Source organism: Heptranchias perlo, chromosome 16, assembly GCF_035084215.1.
Source record: "Heptranchias perlo isolate sHepPer1 chromosome 16, sHepPer1.hap1, whole genome shotgun sequence".
In the NCBI taxonomy this organism is placed as follows: domain Eukaryota; kingdom Metazoa; phylum Chordata; class Chondrichthyes; order Hexanchiformes; family Hexanchidae; genus Heptranchias; species Heptranchias perlo.
The window spans coordinates 21,032,014-21,049,777 of NC_090340.1; the positions used below are offsets into that span (position 1 = coordinate 21,032,014).

Here is a 17,764-nt window from a genome sequence, read left to right on the forward strand (position 1 = left end):
GTTATATTAGTTAACATCTTTTTTTCAGAGGTTTCAAGGACATAGACAGACACAGAGATGCTTTAACCATTATTACATTATTTAACAAGGTCGGTGAAAGAGATTAGATAATTATAGGCACAATTGTGAATTAAGTGAATCCTAATATTTTAACATTAGCTGCATTCTCTTGTTTATAACTTAGCAATGTTATGTTCAATGTCTAAGGTTACAACATGGCTTAGGAAGGTTACATTTACAGTCTATATTCAACACATCATTGATAAATACCGAGCTTTGAATGTTAATGCTATCCCTCTCTCATATACACACAGGCTTATGACTTTGGCTTTCTAGTAGCTCAGTACTTTGTGCAATGAATGTTATTACTTCCTCTGCGATGCTCAGCTTCACCTTTGGGGATGCCTGTAGCACGTTGCCTCTGTGGTCATTGTCTTCCTTTGTCAGTTGCATTCTTGTCCAATATTAACTAAAACGGTACGTATGTCTTTCTTTATATTGTTATACTGTTATTTTACTCACACACTCAAAGTTATGAGCAATTAAATAATAAGTATGATACATTTTACAAGTTTACTTCTGTCAGGTTAATTAATCAGCCTTCCCTAACCTTCCATTTTTCACTTTCAGCACCATCTCTAGATTAGAGACCATTCTCCAAAATATTTCTGCACAGAACGATTTGGTTTATTCTACTTCTACCAGCTCTCAAAATCTTCCAGTTTAGACGGGCCAAGCACAACTGTTCATATGATTATTTCAGAAAGCAAATCCAACTTATGCGCACATGACTAATAGTGACCAACCAAGGTCTCATTCAAATGGGCAGACATGGAAAGCAGCTCGAATACTCACAATTCAAGTATCTTTGTGCAGACCAGGCCTTTCAATCAGATGCTCTAAAATCTAACTCTTCCAGCACCTAAATCACATCATCAAAGCCATCTTCTGATAATATTGTCTTCTTTAAATCATCTCTGTTAATCCACTCTATCCAGTCCCATCATAATTTTACATACCTCAATTAAATGTCCCCTCAGCCTCTTTTGTTCGAAAGAAAACAACCCCAGCCGATCCAATCATCTCTGATAATTGTTTGCTCCCACATTATGACCCATGAAGTATCTTTTAGATTTTCAGTCTTAACAGATTTATCACCATGTGGATCCAGGGTTCATTAGCACCATTTAGTGTCTGTCTTTCTGTGTGACTCTGTTGCATCTTCTCTGTGAGAGCTTGCTCCATCTCCCAGAATCCCAGTATTAATCATTTTTGCTGCCAAAAGAGGAACACACTTGCATTGATCTAGAAACCTTTTTATCGTTCAGAAAGCTCTCAAAATGCTTTGCTCTACCAACCATGTCTTATTTTAAAGACCAGTGACTGTTCTTAGTTAAGCAACCACAGGATCCATTATACACACAGCAAGACCTACAAACAGCAATGAGAGGAATGACCAATTCATCTATTTTGGTTGGTTGAGGCAGGACACCAAAGTAACTGCCTGCTCTTCTGTCAATAGTGCCAAGGAATAGAATCATAGAATCAGAGAAAGTTACGGCACAGAAGGAGGCCATTTGGCCCATCATGCCTGTGCCAGCCGAAAAAGAGCTATCTCGGTTAGTCCCACTTTCCAGCACTTGGTTCATAGCCCTGTAGGTTACTGCACTTCAAGTGTACATCCAAGTACTTTTTAAATGTGTTGAGGGTTTCTGCCTCTACTACCCTTTCAGGCAGTGAGTTCCAGGCCCCCACCATCCTCTGGGTGAAAAAGTTTCTCCTAAGCTCCCCTCTAACCCTTCTATCAATTACTTTAAATCTATGCACTCTGGTAACTGACCACTCTACTAAGGAAAATAGGTCCTTCCTATCCACTCTATCTAGTCCCATCATAATTTTACAAACCTCAATTAAATGTCCCCTCAGCCTCTTTTGTTCCAAAGAAAACAACCCCAGCCGATCCAATCTTTTCTCATAGCTAAAATTCTCCAGCCCTGGCAAAATCCTCATAAAATTCCTTTGTACCTTCTCTAGTGCAATTTCATCTTTCCTGTAACGTGGTGACCACAACTGTATGCAGTACTCAAGCTGTGGCCCAACTAGTGTTTTATACAGTTCTAGCATAACCTACCTGCTCTTATATTCTATGCCTTGGACAATAAAGGGAAGTATCCTGTATACCTTCATAACCATCTTATCTACCTAACCTGCTACCTTCAGGGATCTGTGGACATGCACTCCAAGGTCCCTTTGTTCCTCTACACCTCTCAGTATCCTTCCAATTATTGTGTACTCCCTCGCCTTCTTTGCCCTCCCCAAATGTATTACCTCACACTGCTCTGGATTGAATTTCATTTGCCACTTTTCTGCCCACCTGACCAGCCCATTGATATCTTCCTGCAGTCTGCAGCTTTCCTCCTCACTATCAACCATATGGCCAATTTTTGTATCATCTGTAAACTTCTTCATCAAGCCCCCCACATTCAAGTCCAAATCATTAATTATATACCAAAAAAGCAAGGGACCGAGTACTCAGCTTTGCGGGACCCCACTGGAAACAGCCTTCCAGTCGCAAAAACACCCGTCAGCCATTACTCTTTGCTTCCTGCCACTGAGCCAATTTTGGATCCAACTAGCCACTTTCTCTTGGATCTCATGGGCTTTTACTTTTTTGACCAGTCTGCCATGTGGCACCTTGTCAAAAGCCCTGCTAAAATCCATATACACTACATCAAACACATTACTCTCATCGACCTTCCTTGTTAACTGCTCAAAGAATTCAATCAAGTTGGTCAGACACGACCTTCCGTTAACAAATCTATGCTGACTGTCCTTGATTAACCCGTGCCTTTCTAAGTGACGATTTATACTGTCCCTCAGAATCAATTCCAATGATTTGCCCACTTCCGAGGTTAGACTGACTGGCGTATAATTACTCAGTCTAACTCTTTCTCCCTTTTTAAACAACGGTACAATGTTAGCAGTCCTCCAATCCTCCGGCACCATGCTGGTAGTCAGGGAGGATTGGAAAATGATGGTCAGAGCCTCCGCTATTTCCTCCTTTGCTTCTCTTGACAGCCTAGGATACACTTCATCCGGGCCTGGTAATTTATCTACTTTCAAAGATGCTAATCCCCTTAATACTTCCTCTCTCATCCAATATTTCACACTCCTCCTCTGTAACTACAATCCCTGCATAGTCCCCCTCTTTTGTGAAGACAGACGCAAAGTATTCATTAAGAACCATACCCACGTCGTCCGCCTCCACACATAGATTACCTTTTTGGTCTCTAATAGGCTCTACTCTTTCCTTAGTTCTCCTCTTGCTCTTTATGTATTTACCAAACATTTTTTGTTTTCTTTAATTTTACTTGCCAGTATTTTTTCATGCCATCTATTTGCTTTCCTAATTTCCTTTTTAATTTCACCCTTGTACTCTCTATTCTCCTCTAGACTTTCTGCAGTATTGAGCTCTTCATGTCTGACATCAGCTTCCCTTTTTTGCCTTATCTTACCCTGTATGTTCCTTGTCATTCAGGGGGCTCTCGATTTTTCTTTATGGGAACATGTTTACTCTGAACCCCTTGAATCTCCCCTTTGATTGCCTCCCACTGCTCTGACACTGATATACCTTCAAGTAGCTGTTTCCATTCCACTTTTGCGAACTCAGATCTCAGCTTAGTAAAATTGGCCGTTGCCCAATTTAGAACTTTTACTCCTATTCTATCTTTTCCTTTTCCATAACTATGCTAAATCTAACTGAATTATGATCACTACCAGCAAAATGCTCTCCCACTGATACTCCTTCCACCTGCCCAGTTTCATTCCCTAAAACTAAATCCAGAACTGCACCCTCCACCCACCGCCCCCCCCCCCCAACCCGCCCTGTTGGGTTTGCTACATACTGGCTAAAAAAATTCTCCTGATTGCTATTTAAGAATTCTGCACTCCATATACCTTTTGCACTGATTGTATCCCAGTTAATATTAGGGTAGTTAAAACACCTAATGTTACTGCCCTATTGTTTTTGCACTTCTCAGAAATTTGCCTACATATTTGCTCTTCTATCTCCCTCTGACTGTTTGGGGGTCTATAGTACACTCCCAGCAGTGTGACTTCCCACTTTTTTACTTTAGCTCAACCCATATGGCCTCATTTGATTATCCTTCTAACACATCAACCCTCCTCACAGCTATAATTGTTTCTTTAGCCAATATTGCCCCCCGCCTCCTTTTTTTATCCCCCTTTCTATCTCGTCTGAAAATCCTGTAACCAGGAATGTTGAGCTGCCATTCCTGCCCTGTTTATGCCATGTTTTGGTAATAGCTATGATATCATACTTCCACATAACCATTTGTGCCCTTAGCTCATCTGCCTTATTCACCATATTCCTTGCCTTGAGGTACATACTGCCAAAATCCTTTGTTGTCTGATTTCTAACCTTTGTTTGCTCTGCCTTCCAAACACATTTACTAATTTTCTGCCTTCCATTTCCAGCTCTGCTTCTCTCCCTTCTGAATCTACGCTCAGGTTCCCATCCCCCTGTGAAGCTAGTTTAAACCCTCCCCCACAGCACTAGCAAACCTCCCCGCGAGGATATTGGTCCCGGCCCGGTTGAGGTGCAACCCATCCGGCTTGTACAGGTCCCACCTCCCCTGAACTGGTCCCAATGCCCCAGGAATCTAATGCCCTCCCTCCTGCACCATTTCTCGAGCCACGCATTCATATTCTCTGTCCTCCTACTTCTATACTCGCCACCGCGTGGCACCGGGAGTAATCCGAAGATTCCGAACATTGAAGTCCTGCTTATTAATCTCTTTCTTAACTCCTTAAAATCTGCCTGCAGGACATCATCCCTCTTTCTACCTGTGTCGCTGGTACCGATGTGGACCACGACCTCTGGCTGTTCACCCTTCCCCTCAAGAATGTTCTGCAGCCGCTCAGTGAAATCCTTGACCCTGGCACCAGGGAGGCAACATACCATCCTGGAATTTTGGCTGTGGCTGCAGAAACGCCGATCTTTGCCCCTAAATATCGAATCCCCTATCACTATTCCTCTCCTGACATTTCTCCTCCCCCCCAGTACAGCTGAGCCACCCATGGTGCTGTGGACTTGGCTCAGGAACCCTCCACCCACATCAGTATTCAGAACTGGACACTGGTTTGAGAGCGAGATGCCCTCAGGGGACTCCTGCTCTACCTGCCTGGTCTTCCTTGTCTGTCTGCAGTCACTCAGTCCCTCTCTGCCTGCACTCTCTTCAGCTGTGTGGTGACCACCTCCTGAAACATGCTATCCACGAAAATCTCAGCCTCGCGGACGCCAGCTGTTGTTCAAGCTCCGAAGCCCGGATGCCCTGCTCTACCAGCTGATGACACTTCCTGCACCTGTGGTTGTCCAGGATACGGGCGCCGTCCTTGAGTTCCCATGTGGAACAGGATGTGCTTTCGACGGGACTGAGGTGCCCTGCCAGGCCTCGATTTATTATATTATTAACTAAACTTAACCAAAATAAACTTAAAGACTTAAAAAAAAACTCACCAAAAAAAGAACACTCACTAGCTACTTACAAATCAGCTCCTTCCCTTGCGCTGACGTCATTTCAGGTGTTTTTTCACCTCTCTCCCCGCTCGCGCTCCACTCTCTCTCTCCACCTTTTATCACTGATCACACGCTCCACTCTCTCCTCTCTCTCTCCACCTTTTATCACTGATCACACGCTCCACTCTCTCCTCTCTCTCTCCACCTTTTATCACTGATCACACGCTCCACTCTCTCCTCTCTCTCTCCACCTTTTATCACTGATCACACGCTCCGCTCTCTCCTCTCTCTCTCCACCTTTTATCACTGATCACACGCTCCACTCTCTCTCTCTCGCTCCTCCTTTTATCACTGATCCCATGCTCCGCTCTCTCTCTTTCTCCTCCTTTTATCACTGATCCCATGCTCCGCTCTCTCTCTTTCTCCTCCTTTTATCACTGATCCCATGCTCCGCTCTCTCTCTTTCTCCTCCTTTTATCACTGATCCCATGCTCCGCTCTCTCTCTTTCTCCTCCTTTTATCACTGATCACACGCTCCGCTCTCTCCTCTCTCTCTCCACCTTTTATCACTGATCACACGCTCCACTCTCTCTCTCTCGCTCCTCCTTTTATCACTGATCCCATGCTCCGCTCTCTCTCTTTCTCCTCCTTTTATCACTGATCCCATGCTCCGCTCTCTCTCTCTCTCCTCTCTCGCTCCTCCTTTTATCACTGAACCCATGCTCTGCTCTCTCTCCTCTCTTGCTCCTCCTTTTATCACTGATCCCATGCTCCGCTCTCTCTCTCTCTCCTCTCTCGCTCCTCCTTTTATCACTGAACCCATGCTCTGCTCTCTCTCCTCTCTTGCTCCTCCTTTTATCACTGTCATGTTGTTCCTATTAATCCTTAATATTAAGCTGTGGATGTGGAATAAGCAGACAGAGAGGACAGCTCTCAGTCAATGAATGGCACCTTTGACAGTAGGACATTGCCTCACTACTGCATGGGACTGTCAGCAGGAATTGTGTCCTCAAGTCTGCAAAAGGAGTTGAACTCACTGATTTGTGATTCTGCAGCAAGAATACTTCTAACTGAGCTGGTACAGTTTGTTCTCATTGTTATCTCAAAATGAGAGAATCAGTTCTAGATTTCAGGATTGGAAAATTCCGTTAATCCACTTGCGGCCGATCTGTGGTTTCAAATTGATTCAATGGCAGCAAATACAAATAATCAACCAAATCAGTGCAGACCAGTCATCCAACCTGGGACCACCCTTACCCAGAGAATGGATAGAATGTGGAACTTGCTAACACATGGATGAGTTTAGACGAATAGTGTAGATGCAATTAAGGGGAAGCTGGATAAGTACATGAGGGAGAGAGGAATAGAAGGATATCCTGATAGGCTTAGATGAAATAGGGTCGGAGGAGTTTCCTGTGGAGCATAAACACCAGCACAGACCAGTTGGGATGAATGGCCTGTTTCTGTGCTGTAAATTCAATGTAATTCTATGTAATTCATGATCTGTGTGGTTCAGAGGCAGCAGCTAACAATGGACACAAGGACTTAGATAAAATCAGAAATAGAAAACCAGTGACAGATCAAATTCAATGTTGACACGTGGAAGATACTAAACATTGGAAAAAGGAACGGGTGTCACAATTATCCCGTGGGTACTATAGAAAAAAAGCTAAAGATGAAATGACAAGAGATCTTGGACCATTAACATGTCAAACCACAGCAAGAAGTAAAGTGAACAGAATGATTAATTATGTGGCTGGCTCAGTTGAGAAACATTCAGAAGATGAGGAGTCTTATAAAGTTGCCAGAAGAAGTAGCAAGCCTGAGGATTGGGAGCAGTTTAGAATTCAGCAAAAAAGGACCAAGAGGAAAAGTAGAGTATGAGAGTAAAGAGGAAAAGATTAGTAAAGACAAATGTAGGTCCCTTACAGTCAGAAACAAGGGAATTTGTAATGGGGAACAAGGAAATGGCAGAACAATTAAACAAATACTTAGGTTCTGTCTTCATGGAAGAGGGGACAAATAACTTCCCAGAAGTGCTAGGGAACCAAGGGTTGAGTGAGAAGGGGAATTAAAGGAAGTTAGTTTTAGTAAAAAAAAAGTGCTGGAGAAATTAATGGGACTGAAAGCCGATAAATCCCCAGGGCCTATGGAACAGTTCCTGCAGATTGGAGGGTGGCAAATGTAACCCCACAATTTGAAAAAGGAGGGAGAGAGAAAACAGGGAACTACAGACCGGTTAGCCTAACATCAGTAGTAGGGAAAATGCTAGAGTCTATTATAAAGGATGTGATAACAGGACACTTAGAAAATATCGACGGGATTAGATAAAGTCAACATGGAATTATGAAAGGGAAATTGTGTTTGACAAACCTACTGGAGTTTTTTGAGGATGTATCTGGTAGAATAGATAGGGGAGAACCAGTGGATGTGGTTTATTTGGATTTTCAGAAGGCCTTTGGTAGAGTCTCACAAAAGAGGTTAGTGTGCAAAATTAAAGCACATGGGATTGGGGGGAATATACTGGCATGGATTGAAAATTGGTTAACAAACAGGAAACAGAGTAGGAATAAATGGGTCTTTTTCAGGGTGGCAGGTGGTGACTAGTGGGGTACCGCAGGGATCAGTGCTTGGGCCCCAGCTATTCACAATATATATCAATGATTTGGATGAGGGAACCAAATCTAATATTTCCAAGTTTGCTGACGACACAAAACTAGGTGGGATTTTGAGTTGTGTGGAGGATGCAAAGAGGCTTCAAGGCAATTTAGACAAGTTGAGTGAGTGAGCAAATACATGGCAGATGCAGTATAACGTGGATAAATGTGAAGTTATCCACTTCGGAAGGAAAAACAGAAAGGCAGAATATTAATTAAATGGTGATAGATTGGGAAATGTTGATGTACAAAGGAACCTGGGTGTCCTTGTATTCCAGTCACTGAAAGCAACCATGCAGGTGCAGCAAGCAGTTAGGAAGGTGAATGGTATGTTGGCCTTCATTGCAAGAGGATTTGAGTAGAGGAGCAAGGATGTCTTGCTGCAGTTATACAGGGCCTTGGTGAGACCACACCTGGAGTATTGTGTGCAGTTTTGGTCTCCTTACCTAAGAGAGGATATATTTGCCATGGAGGGGGTGCAGCATAGGTTCACCAGACTGATTCCTGGGATGGCAGGACTGTCGTATGAGGAGAGATTGGGTCGACTTGGCCTGTATTCACTTGAGTTTAGAAGAATGAGAGGGGATCTCATTGAAACGTATAAAATTCTGACACGGCTGGACAGACTGGATGCAGGGAGGATATTTCCTCTGGCTGGGGGGCCTAGAATGTGGGGTCACAGTCTCAGGATACGGGGCAGGACATTTAGGACTGAGATGAGGAGAAATTTCTTCTCTTGGGGTAGTGAACCTGTGGAATTCTCTATCACAGAAGGCTGTGGAGGCCAAGTCACTGAATATGTTTAAGAAGGAGCTCGATAGATTTCTAGACACAAAAGGCATCAAGGGGTATGGGGAGAGAGCGGGAACATGGTATTGAGATAGAGGATCAGCCATGATCATATTGTATGGCGGAGCAGGCTCGAAGGGCCGAATGGCCTACTCCTGCTGCTATTTTCTATGTTTCTATGTGCTAAAACCATACAGTGTCTTCATCACCTCAGTATGTGGTGAATGTTGGCCACCAGGACGTGAAGGAAACATTTAAACCATGGAGACAGTGCAAAGAGGAGGCAGAATACTGAATCTTAGTGTCAAAGAATTGAGTTCTGAGGAAAGACTGAAGAAATTAATGCTCAATAACCTTGAAGGGAGCTGACTGAGAGGCGACCTTATAGAAGCATGCAACATGTTAAACGGTATAGAAAGATTGTAAACAATTTTACAACACCAAGTTACAGTCCAGCAATTTTATTTTAAATTCACAAGCTTTCGGAGGCTTCCTCCTTCCTCAGGTGAACGTTGTTGGAAATGAAATCCTCAAAATGAAATCGCATTTATAAATCACAGAACAATGCTTGGTGATTACAGACAGTTTTTTCAACTGCCCGTTGCCAAGGCAATCAGTGTGCAGACAGACAGGTGTTACCTGCAAGGTCTCCGAATATACAAATCACCAAAAAAAAAAGAGATAGAGAGGTAGAAACATAGAAAAGACAGCAACTGACCCGTTATATTAAAAACAGATAACATTTGTTCGCTGGTGGGGTAACGTGTAGCGTGACATGAACCCAAGATCCCGGTTGAGGCCGTCCTCATGGGTGCGAAACTTGGCTATCAATTTCTGCTCGACGATTTTGCGTTGTCGTGTGTCTCGAAGGCCGCCTTGGAGTACGCTTACCCGAAGGTCGGTGGCTGAATGTCCTTGACTGCTGAAGTGTTCCCCGACTGGGAGGGAACCCTCCTGTTTGGCGATTGTTGCGCGGTGTCCGTTCATCCGTTGTCGCAGTGTCTGCATGGTCTCGCCAATGTACCATGCTCTGGGGCATCCTTTCCTGCAACGTATGAGGTAGACAACGTTGGCCGAGTCACAGGAGTATGAACCATGCACCTGGTGGGTGGTGTCCTCTCGTGTGATGTTGGTATCTGTGTCGATGATCTGGCATGTCTTGCAGAGGTTACCGTGGCAGGGTCGTGTGGTGTCGTGGACGCTGTTCCCCTGAAAGCTGGGTAATTTGCTGCGAACGATGGTCTGTTTGAGGTTGGGTGGCTGTTTGAAGGCGAGTAGTGGAGGTGTGGGGATGGCCATAGCGAGGTGTTTGTCCTCATTGATGACATGTTGAAGGCTGCGGAGAACATGGCGTAGTTTCTCCGCTCCGGGGAAGTACTGGACGACAAAGGGTACTCTGTTGGTTGCGTCCCGTGTTAGTCTCCTGAGGAGGTCTATGCGATTTTTCGCTGTGGCCCGTCGGAACTGTCAATCGATGAGTCGAGCGTCATATCTCATTCTTACTAGGGCGTCTTTCAGCGTCTGTAGGTGTCCATCGCGTTCCTCCTCGTCTGAGCAGACCCTGTGTATTCGCAGGGCCTGTCCATAGGGGATGGCCTCTTTGACGTGGTTAGGGTGGAAGCTGGAAAAGTGGAGCATCGTGAGGTTGTCCGTGTCCAAGAAAGAAGCACTTGCTTTTATAAATACCTTTCATGTCCTCAGGACATCCCAAAGCACATCACAGACAGCAGATTACTTTTCAAGTGCAGTTATGTGGGCCATCGCAGCAGCCAATGTGCAGACAGCAAGATGCCGCAAACAACAATGAGCTAAATGACCAGTTAACCTGTTTTGATGGTGCTGGTTGAGGGATAAATGTTGGCCAGAACAGCTCCTCTGCTCTTCTTTGAATAGTGCCATGGGATCTTGTACATCCACATAAACAGGCAGACAGGGCCTCGTCTCATCGGAAAGACAGCACCTTTGACAGTGCAGCACACCCACAGTACAGCCTAGAATATGCCCCCAAGTTCTGCCCACAAGGTTCTGCCTCAGAGGTGACAGCTGTACTCCTGACTAAGCCCTCGAGAACATCAGTCTCCAGTGTGACTTTACAGTGTGCCAGGATAGTGGGAGAAAGATCACAGGATACCACGTCCACACCGAAAATGTTTGGACATCCCTGTTCTAGAGGCATCGGTAATTCAGACCACGCCTGTGCATATCACTAATATCTCACTGAGTTATATCATTTATGTGCTTTAATACACCTCAGAATTTGGGTTAATTGCCCCCAATTTTGTGGGGCTCCCGCTTTGATTTGACAGAGCAGCTCCCCTGAGTCACAAAATCGAAACGAGGACCCTATTCTCTCACCTCCCATCATTTGCTGGTTTGAGGTTGAATCTGTAAGAACCGTCCTCGCCCATGAGTCCTAATACTGAAGCAAAGATACCATTGAATCATTCACTCCATCATTCCCCACACTGCTCCATCACAAGGTTTAATCTCCGCCATGAGACTGCACCAGATGGCAATGTGATCTCAAAGCATCATTTTATGCAATGTGGCCTGTTTAGACTCTTAACACTTTCCCTACACATTGTGTTGTCTTTAGGAATATCACTTATTTAACAAAGAGAATGGTACTTATCACATGACATGAAATAGCTTTATTTATTTAATGGGGTTGTTATTTTATGCCGAATTTTATGGGTTGTGATCGGCGGGGAATCGGGTGCAAAACCGGGGAAGGGGCGGGTCGGTCCGGGCAGAATGCACACGGAGCACCGAAGTGAATCAGCGGTTCCAGGTGGGAATTGCACCCGTCTCCTTCACTCAGAACACGACCCCAAAATATTCCTCAATAACAGCAATTTCCCAACATTTCCTGTGCGATCACCGTGAGTCTGAGCGTCTGCAGCACGTTTCACACCCACGGTCTGGGGGGTCCAGGACTGCATCTTCTGTTTTAGGTTTTATTTCCTTTTTCACTCTGGATAATTTTTAGTTCCTGTGTTTCAGATTGTTCTCCCAGGTCAGCCCCAGCTCACTATGTCCCAGAGAGTTTTCCCAGTTTCTTTGATGTCTACAAGAGTTTTCATTCATAAAGTGATTTCATTCATAAAGTGTTTTCATCTGCAGCACGTTTCACACCCGCCGTGTTTGGAGAGGTGAGAATTGACCAGTCCCCCGGTCAGTGTGAGGAGCCTGTTCACAGAGCGAGGAGTTCAGGTCACCTTTGGACCGTGTGCACCTTCCTGTCTGTTTAAAGATTGAACTGCACTGGAGTTTGTTCTCAGTAACTCTGTAAATATTTAGAATCAGAAAGGACCCTGATAAACGATCTATAATAACAAATCTCAGATCTTGGCTCCCCTTGAAAGAGTCTCTGCTTCTCTGAAATAGCAAAATACTGTGGACGCTGGAAATCTGAAATAAAGACAGAAAATGCTGGAGTCACTCAGCAGGTCAGGCAGCATCTGTGGAGGGAGAAACAGAGTTAACGTTTCAGGTCGATGACCTTTCATCTCTGGGGGTCCCTTTTATTAACCTCGGGACGTTTTTCAACGTTGAAAACGCCATGAATACAAACTCTTGTAGATATCAAGGCAAGTGGAACAATTCTCTGGGACATGGGGAGCTGGGGCTGACCTGGGAGAGCAATCTGAAACACAGGAACTAAAAGATATCCAGAGTGAAAAGGGTAAATAAAACCTAAAACAGAAGATGCAGTCCTGGACCCCCCAGACCGTGGGTGTGAAACGTGCTGCAGACGCTCAGACTCACGGTGATCGCACAGTAAATGTTGTGAAATTGCTGTTATTGAGGAATATTTTGGGGACGTGTTCTGAGTGAAGGAGACGGGTGCAATTCCCACCTGGAACCGCTGATTCACTTCGGTGCTCCGTGTGCATTCTGCCCGGACCGACCCGCCCCTTCCCCGGTTTTGCACCCGATTCCCCGCCGATCACAACCCATAAAATTCGGCTCCGATGCAGCAAACGGCACAAGATCGAGAAACGCTGATTCGGTGACGGCTCCAAACTGAAGAGGAAGTTAGTGAAATGTCTGACTCTAAGGCCTGTGTCTGCCTGGATGGTGAGTGGAGACTAGTCAGTCCTTTCAGCTCAGTGTCCCCGCTCAGTGTCACTGAGGTGGAGCAGGATTGGAGGGGAGGCTGTTTATTAAATTAACTGGAGATCAGAGGGTGACAAAGAGCCGGGGCTCCTCCTCACGGTGGGGATTTCTCAGGGTTTAAATCCCAACTCTGTGTCTTTATATTTGTTTGTTTTCCCTGTTTTCAGGATCCTGCTCCTGTGAAAACACCTGCAGGTGCTCCGACTGCCGATGTCCCACCAGCAAAGCTGGACGCTGCCGGAAAAGTGAGTAACTGTGGGACTGTTTAAAACCCCTCACATTGTATTGATGTGACTGATGGTTCTGGGCAGAACTCAGAATGGAACAGAATGTGAAGGTACAAGGTCGTCGGCATTTCACTCCAAACTGTTTGGCTGCAGTGTCTGGATTTAAGTTAACTCTAAACCTAACACCAAGGCTAACTCTAACGTTAACCCTAATCCTATCTCTAAGCGTAACCCTAACTCTAACCTTAACCTTAACTCTAACCCTAACCCGAATCATAAACCCCAGGCAAGCTCTAACCCTAACACTACCCCCTAAACCTAACTCCTACCTAACCCTAATCCTAACCATAGCTCTACCCCTCTGACCCTAATCTGATACGCTAACCATAAAATACCACCAACCAAAAAAAAAACCAATCCCAACCCTGGCCCTAAAGCTGGACCAGATTTACCCTCTTTCAAGGATCCATACCCAAATTCCTGATGTTTAAGTTAATCCACAACAATCAAATAAACGGCACCCGCTAAGCAAATAACCCTAATATGAAAAGCATTCATTTGATAGGGATTGGTCACTGATCAGATGCAACCTCAGTGAGTCCGGATGGGTTATTGCTCCGATCTTCAAGCTGCTCCAATGGGCAGTACAGTAACGCTGATGACCCGTATCGCCCGCTATTGAGTTAAATTAGTCCTTCAATACATTGTTTCGCTTCAGACTAAACTATTATCAGATAATGACAGAACATTTTCACCTACCAGCGCTTAACTCGCTGCTGCTACATTCCTGTCGGTGCTATTTCCCCCCAGATTTACAGCAGCAACCGCAGCTTGCATTTATACAGCACTTTTTAACGTAGGAAAACGTCTCAGTGTTTCACGCAGATAAGAAGGGTGCATCCCAAATCGGGGAACAGCAGTGTTTAATAGAGCTCACAGGAATGGAGTTCCAGCTGCTTAAAGGTCCACATGTGAAACAAGCTGGTGGGAAGTTTTACTCTGAAGAGCTGATCACTGAACAGTGGGTGGGACAGACTGATGATATCACAAGGTCCCAAATCTTACCACAAATACAGAAGCTGAGAGATTGACAGGCACGGCTTCTGAGGTGGGGCATTTTCAGATGGGTTATTTGGAGATATGACACAGTTTAGTTTTCAGTCTTGTAATGGGAGGGTCTGGGGGTGTTTCAGTGAATGATTCATTGTTACTGATTTCTGCCTTTTCCCTCTCCTCTCTCAGGTTGCTGCTCTTGCTGTCCTGCCGGATGCACTAACTGCGCCAATGGCTGTGTGTGCAAAGGGAAAACCTCCGATAAATGTAGCTGCTGCTCCTGAACAACTGGCCCTTCAGGCACAATATATAAAGTATTCTCCACACGTACTGTATTAAACAAGCCGCATGTCCTCGATATGTATGTCCTGATGAGTTGCATATTTATATAAACTAATGAAAAATGAATTAATTGTTTTTGAAAGTTTCATGTTTGGTATCAGTAAATAAAACAAAGCTATTTCAAGTCCTGTGATAAGTGGCATTCTCTTTGTGAAGTATGTGATATTCCTAATGACATCATGTGTAGGGAACGAGTTGGAGCCTAAACTGGTTACATTGCATAAAAGGATGCCGTGAAACCACATTACCTTCTGGTGATGGAGTGGTGTGGGGAATGATGGAGTGAATGATTCAATGATATCCTTGCTTCAGTATTAGGACTCGTGGATGAGGACGGTTCTTACAGATTCAACCTCAAACCAGCAAATGATGGAAGGTGGGAGAATAGGGGCCTTGTTTCCATTTTGTGACTCAGGGGAGCTGCCTGTTACCTCAAAGAGGGAGCCCCACAGAGCAGTGGCAAAAAATTCAAATTCTGATTTCTGAGGTGTATTAAAGCATAAAAATGATATAACTCAGTAAGATATTAGTGACATGCGCTGATGTGGTCTGAATGAATGATGTCTCTGGAACAGGGGAATCCAAACCCCTTTCTCCGTGGACCACTTCACTGTGGATATGGTATCCTGTGGGTTGCATATTAACAATTACAACACAAAACACTAAAACTAAACTAAAGCCGTCAGTTGTGATATGCCACTTAATTTTCTACAATCAGCAGTCATTACTTTTAAAGAATAAATCTTTGACCCTAAATTCATTATAATGAGTATTCATATTCACTTTCAAATAGAGAATTTTCTACACCTTTCCTCATTAATATTTTATAGAATACATTTTACAAATTCGCTCTTCCTACATGGAGCTTAGTTGACCGGAACACTTATTGAGAGTTCGGCTGTGCACTGTCCTCTCACAATTTCCATCCAGTAAAATAAAAATGCAAAGGAAGCTGGAAGAGATATTTATGTCCTGATACATTCATGGGGGGAGGGCAGAAGATCAGAAATCTGCTGCAGCTCAGAATCTTCTGTGGAACAACGTGGGAAGCCTGGTGGTATCTAAATTTCTAACTGATGTGAGAGGGTTGTGACAGCTGTAGGCTCTGTATGCACCAAATACTCAACACTCTCTGACTTGTCAGAATATTTGTGCAATGAAAAATGTTTACGTGTGCCAATTGAAATTGGTTGCGAAACTGGATGACACAGGTTAAGATGTCCAGCTATAACATAGAATGGTGCTGGTGGCTTTGTGTGTGTATGTCTGTAGGGCGGCTAAGAAAAATACGACTAGCTGTAACTCAATGTCCTGCAGGGCGCTGAGGTCAAATATATCTGCAGGGACATTTTCAAATGATGGGAGAGAGTTGTTAGTGGTCAGGATGTATGTCACTAATATTCAGGATTCAGAGTTGGAATTAGAATGAATACTAAATCTCACTCCCACTATTAGCTGAATTTGCAGTATCTAGCTATGTACACTAAATGGTATCGGACCAATCTTCACCCTTTTTCCTAACACATATACATAGAAAGTAAACTAAAATCTACCATTTATTTCTAAGGTTGTTAAGATTCCTCAATTAGCATCCCTTTAAGCCATCTTAGTCCAATCATCATCACAGTACCATACTGAGTGAAATTAGTTAACTTCATTTTGACAGAGACGTCAAAGAGAAAGACAGACACAGAGATACTTTAACTAATATAACTAATCCTTACAACAACAACAACTACAACAACCACCCGCATTTATATAACGCCTTTAACGTAGTAAAATGACCCAAGGCATTTCACAGGAACGATTTTCAAACAAAATTTGAAGCCGAGCCATATAAGGAGATATTAGGACAGGTGACCAAAAGCTTGGTCAAAGAGGTAGGCTTTAAGGGGTGTCTTAAAGGAGAAGAGAGAGGCGGAGCAGTTTAGGGAGGGAATTTCAAAATTTAGGGCCTAGGCAGCTGAAGGCACAGCCGCCAATGGTGGAGCTTTTAAAATCAGGGATGCTCAAGAGGCAAGAATTGGAGGAGCACAGAGATCTCAGAGGGATGTAGGGCTGGAGGAGGTTACAGAGAAAGGGAGGGGCGAGGACATGGAGGGATTTGAAAAGAAAGATGAGAATTTTAAATTCGAGGCATTCCCAGACTGGGAGCCAATGTAGGTCAGCGGGGACAGGGATAATGGGTGAACGGGACTTGGTGCGAGTTAGGATACCGGCAACAGAGTTTTGGATGAGCTCAAGTTTATGGAGGGAGGAAAATGGGAGGCCGGCCAAGAGCGCATTGTAATAGTCAAGTCTAGAGGTAACAAAGGCAAGGATGAGGGTTTCAGCAGCAGATGAGCTGAGGCAGGAGAGGAGATGGGCGATGTTATGGAGGTAAAAGTTCACCTGAGGAAGGAGGAAGCCTCCGAAAGCTTGTGAATTTCAAATAAAATTGCTGGACTATAACTTGGTGTTGTAAAATTGTTTACAATTGTCAACCCCAGTCCACCACCGGCATCTCCACATCGAGGTAAAAGTAGGCAGTCTTGATGGTGAAGTGGATATGTGGTCAGAAGCTCATCAGCGTCAAATAGGACACCAAGGTTGTGAATGGTCTGGTTCAGCCTCGGACAATGGCTAGGGCGAGGGATGGAATCAGTGGCTAAGGAATGGAGTTTGTGGCACTATAGCGATATAGAGAAAGACATACGTACAGTTTTAGTTAATATTGGACAAGAAGGTGACTGACAAAGGGAGACAATGACCACAGACGGCAATGTGCTGTGGACATCCCCAGAGGTGAAGCTGAGCATCTCAGAGGAAGTAATAACATCCACTGAAGCAAGCACTAAGCTACTAGAAAGCCAAAGTTATAAGCCTATGTGCATATCACAGAGGGATGGCCTAAATATTCAAAGCTTGGTATTTATCAGTGATGTGTTGAATAGAATCTGTACACGTAACCATCCGAAGCCAATTTATATCCTCAGACATTGAACACACTTTGCTAAGTTATAAATAAGGGAACCCAGCTAGCGTTTAGATATTCATGA

At 44.3% G+C, this 17,764-nt stretch overlaps 1 long non-coding RNA gene across 1 annotated transcript; it reads left to right on the forward strand.

The window, feature by feature from the left end:
- The first annotated feature begins 12,649 nt into the window (after positions 1–12,649).
- On the forward strand, positions 12,650–14,850 carry LOC137333555 (uncharacterized). The gene is made up of 3 exons (XR_010965918.1): positions 12,650–13,065; positions 13,272–13,349; positions 14,574–14,850. It is a non-coding gene; the product is annotated as an uncharacterized lncRNA (long non-coding RNA).
- The last annotated feature ends 2,914 nt before the right edge of the window (positions 14,851–17,764 follow it).